This window comes from Procambarus clarkii, unplaced genomic scaffold (genome assembly GCF_040958095.1).
Source record: "Procambarus clarkii isolate CNS0578487 unplaced genomic scaffold, FALCON_Pclarkii_2.0 HiC_scaffold_104, whole genome shotgun sequence".
NCBI lineage: Eukaryota > Metazoa > Arthropoda > Malacostraca > Decapoda > Cambaridae > Procambarus > Procambarus clarkii.
In genome coordinates this window covers 3,665,592-3,673,775 of record NW_027189137.1, presented here as the reverse complement: position 1 = coordinate 3,673,775, position 8,184 = coordinate 3,665,592, and positions in this window count along the sequence as shown.

Below are 8,184 nucleotides of genomic sequence, written 5' to 3'. Positions count from 1 at the left end.
ATTCTCAGTGGATGTGACCCCAGTCACAGCTAGGCCTGCCCGCCCACCTTCCAGACCTCAACGTCCAGCCAGCGGCGCCGCCCAGCGTCGTCGCCGACTATTTTCCAAGTTTGGCACTTCTCTGCTCACTGAACTTGGTTCCTCTTTTGCTTCCCAGAAGCGCAGGGTCTCCAATAACTATGATGGGCTGCGATGGCCAGCTCAATCCACTGAACAAGGCTTGCAGAGCCTCCAATCCTTGAGAGCAGACCGAGGCGCGTCCTGTCGCTTCCAAGGTCAGAACCACTCTGACGTTGGCGCCGCCCGGGGCACTCGGTGACGTCATGGCGGGCCCTGATTGGTCGCCCGCGACCCACGTCGGCCAATCCGCGATCGGCTAATGTCCCTTCCAAAAGGTCATATCTGCCGTAGGGGATACTGTTTCATTTTATATCAGGGCGCCAATTTCTCATTATTCACAACTTATAATGAAACTTCCTTCCTTTTACTGGCAGCCGGTCTGGTCGCCACATATGTCATTAGACTCCCTGAACCTCAGAGAATCAGTAGGGAGAGCTGATATGACTCTTTAAGCCGGCAAACAAAAGAAATAGGAGAGGGCACCGTAACATACCCCTCCCCTTAAAATAAGTCATATCGGAAGAGCAGCACTCAAGAGGGCAATCTATACTCTTGCTCCCTCCGTTCCTGAAGCGTCACTCCTCCAGTTGGTGACGTGGCTCGTACCACCTTGCCAGTCACTTGCCTCATTGTATCTCCACCTCGCATAATACCGGGTGTGATGGGTGTTCCCTGAACACCTACAAGAAATCCCCTCTCCGTGGCTACGGGTGTACTCCCACGGCTCGTTACCACTGTAAGATTCAGTGCATGCAGCGCCTCCACCGCGTCGTGCATTCCGAGATAATCTTGCATTTCCACTGCGTCCTACAGGTACTCCATGTTTCCTCTCATGATCTCCTCTTCGCCAATCTTCTCTCTTCTCGGTTCCTCTTCTCCCATAGGTGCGTTGTCTCCTCACAGTGGCACTTGTAACCTGTACTCCATCCAGCAGCTTCCTCTCTTCCACACTTGGCTTTTGCGATGGCCCAATGCCCCTCTGGTTAGGCTGGCGCCTACCCTGGGTGTACCTATTCCCTGCTTTCTTCGTATTGTCTTTCCTATACCATTCGCTCCTTCGTTCCCGACGAACATCTTCACTCCTCCAGGAGATTCTCTTCCCTGCAGACGTCTTCTTCGGTTCGTGGTCGGGCTCATCCACCTCCCCGTGGCTCACCTCACCACGGTGGTTCATGTTGCACCTACCACTATTCATCTGGCCGGCATAGGGCGCACTACGTCGTGGCTCCTCCACTCTGCCCCTCACCGCCGTTCGCTCATCCACTGAGCTTACTCTATTCACGTTTCTGTATGGAGGGAGTGCGGTCTGCAGCCTCTTCACCGCCCCAGGCGTTTGTACAGCTGCTCCTCGCCACTCCTCCACACGCATCATCAGGCTTAGTCGGAGGGCTTCGTCGGGGTTTTCCACTACCTCCGACGACCTCTCTGCACTCTCGCCCTCGTTGTCGTCGTCTCTGGCGACGTTTCCCCTGGCGAAGTCGGCTTCCTCACTACCATCTGGAACGACCGATACCTCACCCGGCAGGGTTGTACCGCTGCTTGCAACATAGGCACTCCTGGCCCAATCGGGTTGTATCCTGCCTCCTCCAAGGTCATTACCCAGCACCATCTGTACATGCTCTAGGGGTAACTTAGGGGCTACAGCTACTATAGCTTTCTCGACTCCGCAGTCGGCAATCAGCTGTACTTCGTGAAGTGGCAACCTGTATTCCTCCCCCACACTGCGTATCCTCACCACTCCCACAGGTGAATCATTAAATTCCTTGGGGAGAATACTCCTGGTCATCATACTTATGTCAGCACCCGTATCTCGAAGCACGGCAACCTCCACTGGGTCTGACTTTCCAAACTTCACGTTGGCCCCGAAAACGAAGGGATGTTCACCCAACTTCATTTCCCAACCATTCACGTTGGGTCCACTATAATATGGGGTGTGAACAAACACTCTCTCCTCTTCCAACATTAATCCTACATTCCTTTGGTGCTCCTCACACTCGCGGGCATAATGTCCTCTCACACCACAGTTGTAGCATCGGCCACCTCCCCTGGGCGGCCACTCGCCAGTCACTCTGGCGGTACCACTTGCAGACGTCCCCTGGGTCCTCCTTGGACTCCCTGTCGTCGTATCCGGGACTGCAGCACTTGCTCCCGCGTTAGGTCCACTGCTCACAGCTTGGGGCTTCCTCCCCGCGTCTCTTGAGCTCTTGAACCACGTTACTTCATCGGGCACACTACTCTTGGGAGAGTCCCCACTCGTCCTCGCTCCTCCTGAACTCCTAAGGTTCCCTCCCGACCTGGGGTAAGGCGAGTGTCTGGGCGGCCCCTCCCTCCTGATATGTAGTGCCTCCTCCAGCATGTCGGCTCGATCCGCTGCAGCCTTCAGGTCCTTAATACCTGCTTCTCTCAACCTTACTCGCAACTCAGGATGGAGCACTGACATAAACTTCTCCATCACTATCAGTCGTTTGATATCATCCACCGACTCCGCTTCCTCCGCCTTCAACCATCGTAGGAATTTCCGTTCCATATCCCTGGCGGTCTCGGCGTAAGTCTTTCCCGACGCTCTTGTACACTCTCTGAACCGCTTCCGGTACATCTCCGGAGTCAGCCGGAATGAGTGGAGAACCGCATTCTTAATCGCGTCATAACTAGTACACTCCTCTAGGTCCAGCATGTTATAGGCTTCCTGGGCCTCACCAGTCAACCTGCCCTGGACCAGAGCAGCCCAATCATCTTCCGGTCACTCCTTCAGAGTTGCTATCCATTCAAAGTGTTCGAAGAACGCCTCAGCTTCTTGTGGTTCGAACGTAGGTAAGTCACGTTCCCTTACCTTGAGGTCATCCCGCCGTGCAGGTAGTGAGGGCAGACCACGTTCAACGCGACGCAATTCGACTTCTTTCTTTGCCTTTATCTCCTCCAGTCGCAGTTGTCTCTCTCCTTCTTCTCGCTGCAGCCGAGCTTCTCGCTCCTCTCGCTGCATTTGCGCTTCTCTCTCCTCTCGTCGCAGCTGGGCTTCCAGTTGCATCTTCATTATTTCCAGTTGCAGGCTCCTCTTACTACAGCTGGACCTTCCACTGCTCCTATGTTCACTGTGAATTCTCTCCACACTGGTAGGCGCTTGGGGAGGCCCTAGTCGGGACAGTTCACCTTGCGACGGCTCTCCTCGGGACGGCTCCTCTTGAGATGGCTCCTCTCCTGTCGCTTCCTCTCGAGCTGTGGGCTGTGCCATGATCTCTATCCTTCGCTCCGCTACCTTAGTCGTCCTCAACCTGATCCCAAAGTGGTTTGCCACTTGTTGGAGCTGGGCCTTGGTACACTCCTCCAAAATTCTCTTGTCCCTTGTGTCAATAAATTTCTTTACTTTGTCCTCCTCCATCTCTATATCATTGAGCATACACGACAGCACAGACAAGTTAGTAGGCACTAATTTCACCGTTTCAGTCCCTTAGCCGGTTGAGTAACAGTACTGCTGAATTCATTGGCCACACTGTATTAGTACCCTGGCAACACTTGTCTTGAAATTTGGTCCACACTGTAGCTTGATCCACGCTTCCTGGCGAAGTTCCCAGTTCTTGGCTACTGGGGTTCGAATCCTGGCAAGGTCGCCAGTTCTCTGTCACGTGGGGGTGGGCGGTCCGGGGCTCTGCTAACACTCGGCTGCTAGGGGCTCAAAGGCCCAAATACTCAGCCCCTCCGACTCCCTGGATTCACCGGAGTCTCCTTGGTCACACAAGAGAGGACCAACAATGCCCACCTCCGCAGGTCTTTGCTTCCACCACAAAGGGGTGCCACTGATTCACCCTGGAAGCCCTTCAGTCAAACACGGGGAAACTGCTGTGAACAGTTCCGGCCTAGACCCGTGGGGGAGTGAAGGAAGACTCAGGCTTACCTATAACCATAACCTCCCTGAGTCTTGCCTGCCAGACAAAAAAAGGTTGCAGGAACTCCTTTCCCGCCTGTCTTCTCTATCTTCCTCTTAGCAAGGTCGCCAGCTGGGTTATTATATCTGCACCCCAGCAATGCAGTTCAGTGGGTGTATTATATATTGTTTGTAGCCAGAAATGTATGCTCATAGAGAAATATCATAAATGGAGGCACACTCAAACACAGTAATAAAATGTGTGGATTTACTGATGCAAATTACATGAACACACACACACAATCACAAGTAATACATGAATATGGAAATATGGATAATGAGTCTGGAGATCGTCAGCCTCTTCTTCCACGACCTCCAACACTCCTTCAACTGGGCAGGAAGACAGGAGTCTCACACTCTCACAGGAGGGCCACTCTCACACTCTCTTCACCACGTCGGCGCCTCTTCTTCACTGTCCTGCCATCCATACACACTGTCCTCTCTGACAGTCCTGGACTCAAGCTGCCTTGCAGCCTATTCTACTATTAAAGTAATAAAGTCTTGCTGCCACATACACAAGTAAATATTGTGGCCTAACTAGCCTACTCATACAAGGGGTAATGGGAGGGAAAATGATCTACCTTACATTCCTGGCTCACGACGCCTGTCCCTCGATGGTGTGAGGTTCCCACGCTTCCTTGGGTCGATCCTTGACGATCCAGGACGTTCCACAGGTCCTCAGGTGTCGTGAAGCCTTCGCGTCGTCGCCGTTCCAATCCCTGAGATTCAGCTGCCCCAATCCTGGTTCATCGATGGGCGCTGAGCTAATCACTATTTTTCCCCACACTCGCCTCTCCCACAAGGCGTTGCTCCTTGTCCTAGGCACGGTGTCGTCCTTCCAAGATTCTCAGTGGATGTGACCCCAGTCACAGCTAGGCCTGCCCGCCCACCTTCCAGACCTTGGACCTCAACGTCCAGCCAGCGGCGCCGCCCAGCGTCATCGCCGACTATTTTCCAAGTTTGGCCCTTTTCTGCTCACTGAACTTGGTTCCTCTTTTGCTTCCCAGAAGCGCAGGGTCTCCAATAACTATGATGGGCTGCGATGGCCAGCTCAATCCACTGAACAAGGCTTGCAGAGCCTCCAATCCTTGAGAGCAGACCGAGGCGCGTCCTGTCGCTTCCAAGGTCAGAACCACTCTGACGTTGGCGCCGCCCGGGGCACTCGGTGACGTCATGGCGGGCCCTGATTGGTCGCCCGCGACCCACGTCGGCCAATCCGCGATCGGCTAATGTCCCTTCCAAAAGGTCATATCTGCCGTAGGGGGATACTGTTTCATTTTATATCAGGGCGCCAATTTCTCATTATTCACAACTTATAATGTAACTTCCATCCTTTTACTGGCAGCCGGTCTGGTCGCCACATATGTCATTAGACTCCCTGAACCTCAGAGAATCAGTAGGGAGAGCTGATATGACTCTTTAAGCCGGCAAACGAAAGAAATAGGAGAGGGCACCGTAACATTACGCATCTCCGATTTTATATCTACATTTGAGTGAGGTGGATGGGGTGAGGTGGCATTAATAGGGTATTAATTTCATCAACACAAGACAGAACAAGAGGTGGCAACAACATCTCTTTCTAGGCGTTTAACGATGCATAAGCAACAGGGCTCCATTAAGGAACATATAATCTCTTCCCACAACCAAACCATCGCCAGAGAAATCCTAGTAAACAACACAGAAATCATCGATAGATACAGCGATAGCAGGCGGCTTGACGTTTGCGAGGCACTACACATCAAGAAGTCAACACCAGCAGTCAACAGCCAATTAATGCACAACTATATTCTACCCACCTCAAGACTCCGCTCCAATATAGAAGCATCAAGAAATATGGACCAATAGGCTTTCTACTAACACTTCTATTCAATACCCATTGTTTCGTGTTCTGTCTTGTGTTGATGAAATTAATACCCTATTAATGCCACCTCACCCCATCCACCTCACTAAAATGTAGATATAAAATCGGAGATGCGTAAGTTCTATTCAGTTGTGTATTTGTAAACTAAAGTCTTTGAAAATGTGATAAGTTTTACGAAACGCGCTCGTGTCGCGTCAGACTAGAAATAAAAATGAATTTTGGAGAATTGATTTTTGATTTACCTCCAACAGTGAAAAGAAATGTACGAAAGATTGAGAAAATTCGTGTTAGAATTATTAATCTTACTTTTTCGGTCAGATTTAATAATATATATATAATATATATATATAACATATATATATAATATATATATATATAATATATATATATAATATATATATATAATATATATAATATATATAAAATATATATAATATATATATAATATATATAAAATATATATATATAATATATATAATATATATATAATATATATATATAATATATATATATATATATATATATATATATATATATATATATATATATATATATATATAATATATATATATATATATATATATATATATATATATATATATATATATATATATATTATATACCTCCTCGGGGTATCGTGGAGACCGGACGCACCGTGGAGCTCCGGGCTACCTTCATACTTTATCACAAAACAGTGAGGTCAAGCAGGTGGGGCGTTGGTCAGGACATATGTGAACATCATTAGAAGACATCTTCAGCGTTTGAAGTCCCTCCATCGCCCCAGTCAACGGTATTTTACAATTTTCTCCTGTTTGCCAAGCTTGAACACACCAGCAACAGTGCCAGTGAGGGAGGCCTACCACCTTAACGGCCGGGGCGGGATGGGGAAGGGCGGGGGCGGAGGGAGGCGCGTGAGGGAAAGTGAACCTTAGAGTAAGGCGTCACTTGGAACACCCGCTCACCGGTCAGGCGGAGGAGGCTGGTAGTGGCCGCATTTCAAACTGCCCTCACCACCACACCACCCCACCACCTCCCTCGTGGGCTCAGTGAATGATAGTGAACAATTTCTGTCTGTTTGGTGTATACTTTGCGGCCCCGACATACAAAGTGAATACCATGTATATATAGTGCCATAGTGAAATATACATCTCAAAGTGCCAACTCCGATACTCAGTGCCATACACACCACAAAGTGTCAACCCCAGTTTATAGTGTCATACATATAACAAAGTGCCAACCCCATATTCTCAGTGTCATACATACCCTGGTGTACATATATATGAATGTATATTGTGTGTCATGTGTATAGCCCACTCGATACCACGCCTCCCCCCCAAAACCGACCCCATCCCCCCCCCTCCCCCCACCTCACTACCTGAGCCGACCCTCGCCCCACCGGCCTCCACACCCAGCCGCGACCTCCACACCCAGCCGCGGCCTCCACACCCAGCCGCGGCCTCCACACCCAGCCGCGGCCTCCACACCCAGCCGCGGCCTCCACACCCAGCCGCGGCCTCCACACCCAGCTGATGCCGCCACACCCAGTTGATGCCTCCACACCCAGCCGCGGCCTCCACACCCAGTTGCTGGCTCTACACCTAGTTGCTGGCTCCACACCCAGTTGCTGGCTCCACACCCAGTTCCTGGCTCCACACCCAGTTGCTGGCTCCACACCCAGTTGCTGGCTCCACACCCAGTTGCTGGCTCCACACCCAGTTGCTGGCTCCACACCCAGTTGCTGGCTCCACACCCAGTTGCTGGCTCCACACCCAGTTGCTTGGCCATGACCCAGTGTGTTTGCTCCCCTCTATAGAATAATGCACAGTTTAACTCTCCCAACCGAGTTGAAATGGAAGGGGTCCCAGCGGTCGGGCAGGACTCCACAAGCCTTGAGGTGCCAACAACTGCTCCTAAAAGAGGTTTTTGCCGAGTATGCAACAAAAACACCGCCATAAACTCCAACGGTGGTGTTATCCGCTTTCACACCTTCAACGAGGAAAGATGCAGTGGTTCCCACCAGCTTCCGAAGGGAAGCAATGGCCAGCTGCCATTAACAGTTAGGGAAGAGACTCCCATTAACCTAATCTCATCTGAGAACCTCACCCAAGCGATCATAGCGACGTCTGCTAGAACATTACCACACATCCCAAAAGCAGCCCGCCCAAATGCAGCAGCCAAACTTTGTAATCTTCTGAAAAGGGTCAATGATGCACCGGAAAACATTCAAGCGTGGCATAATGTCCTTCTGTTTGGCAATGTATGCCTCACCGTCCCTCCAAGGAGG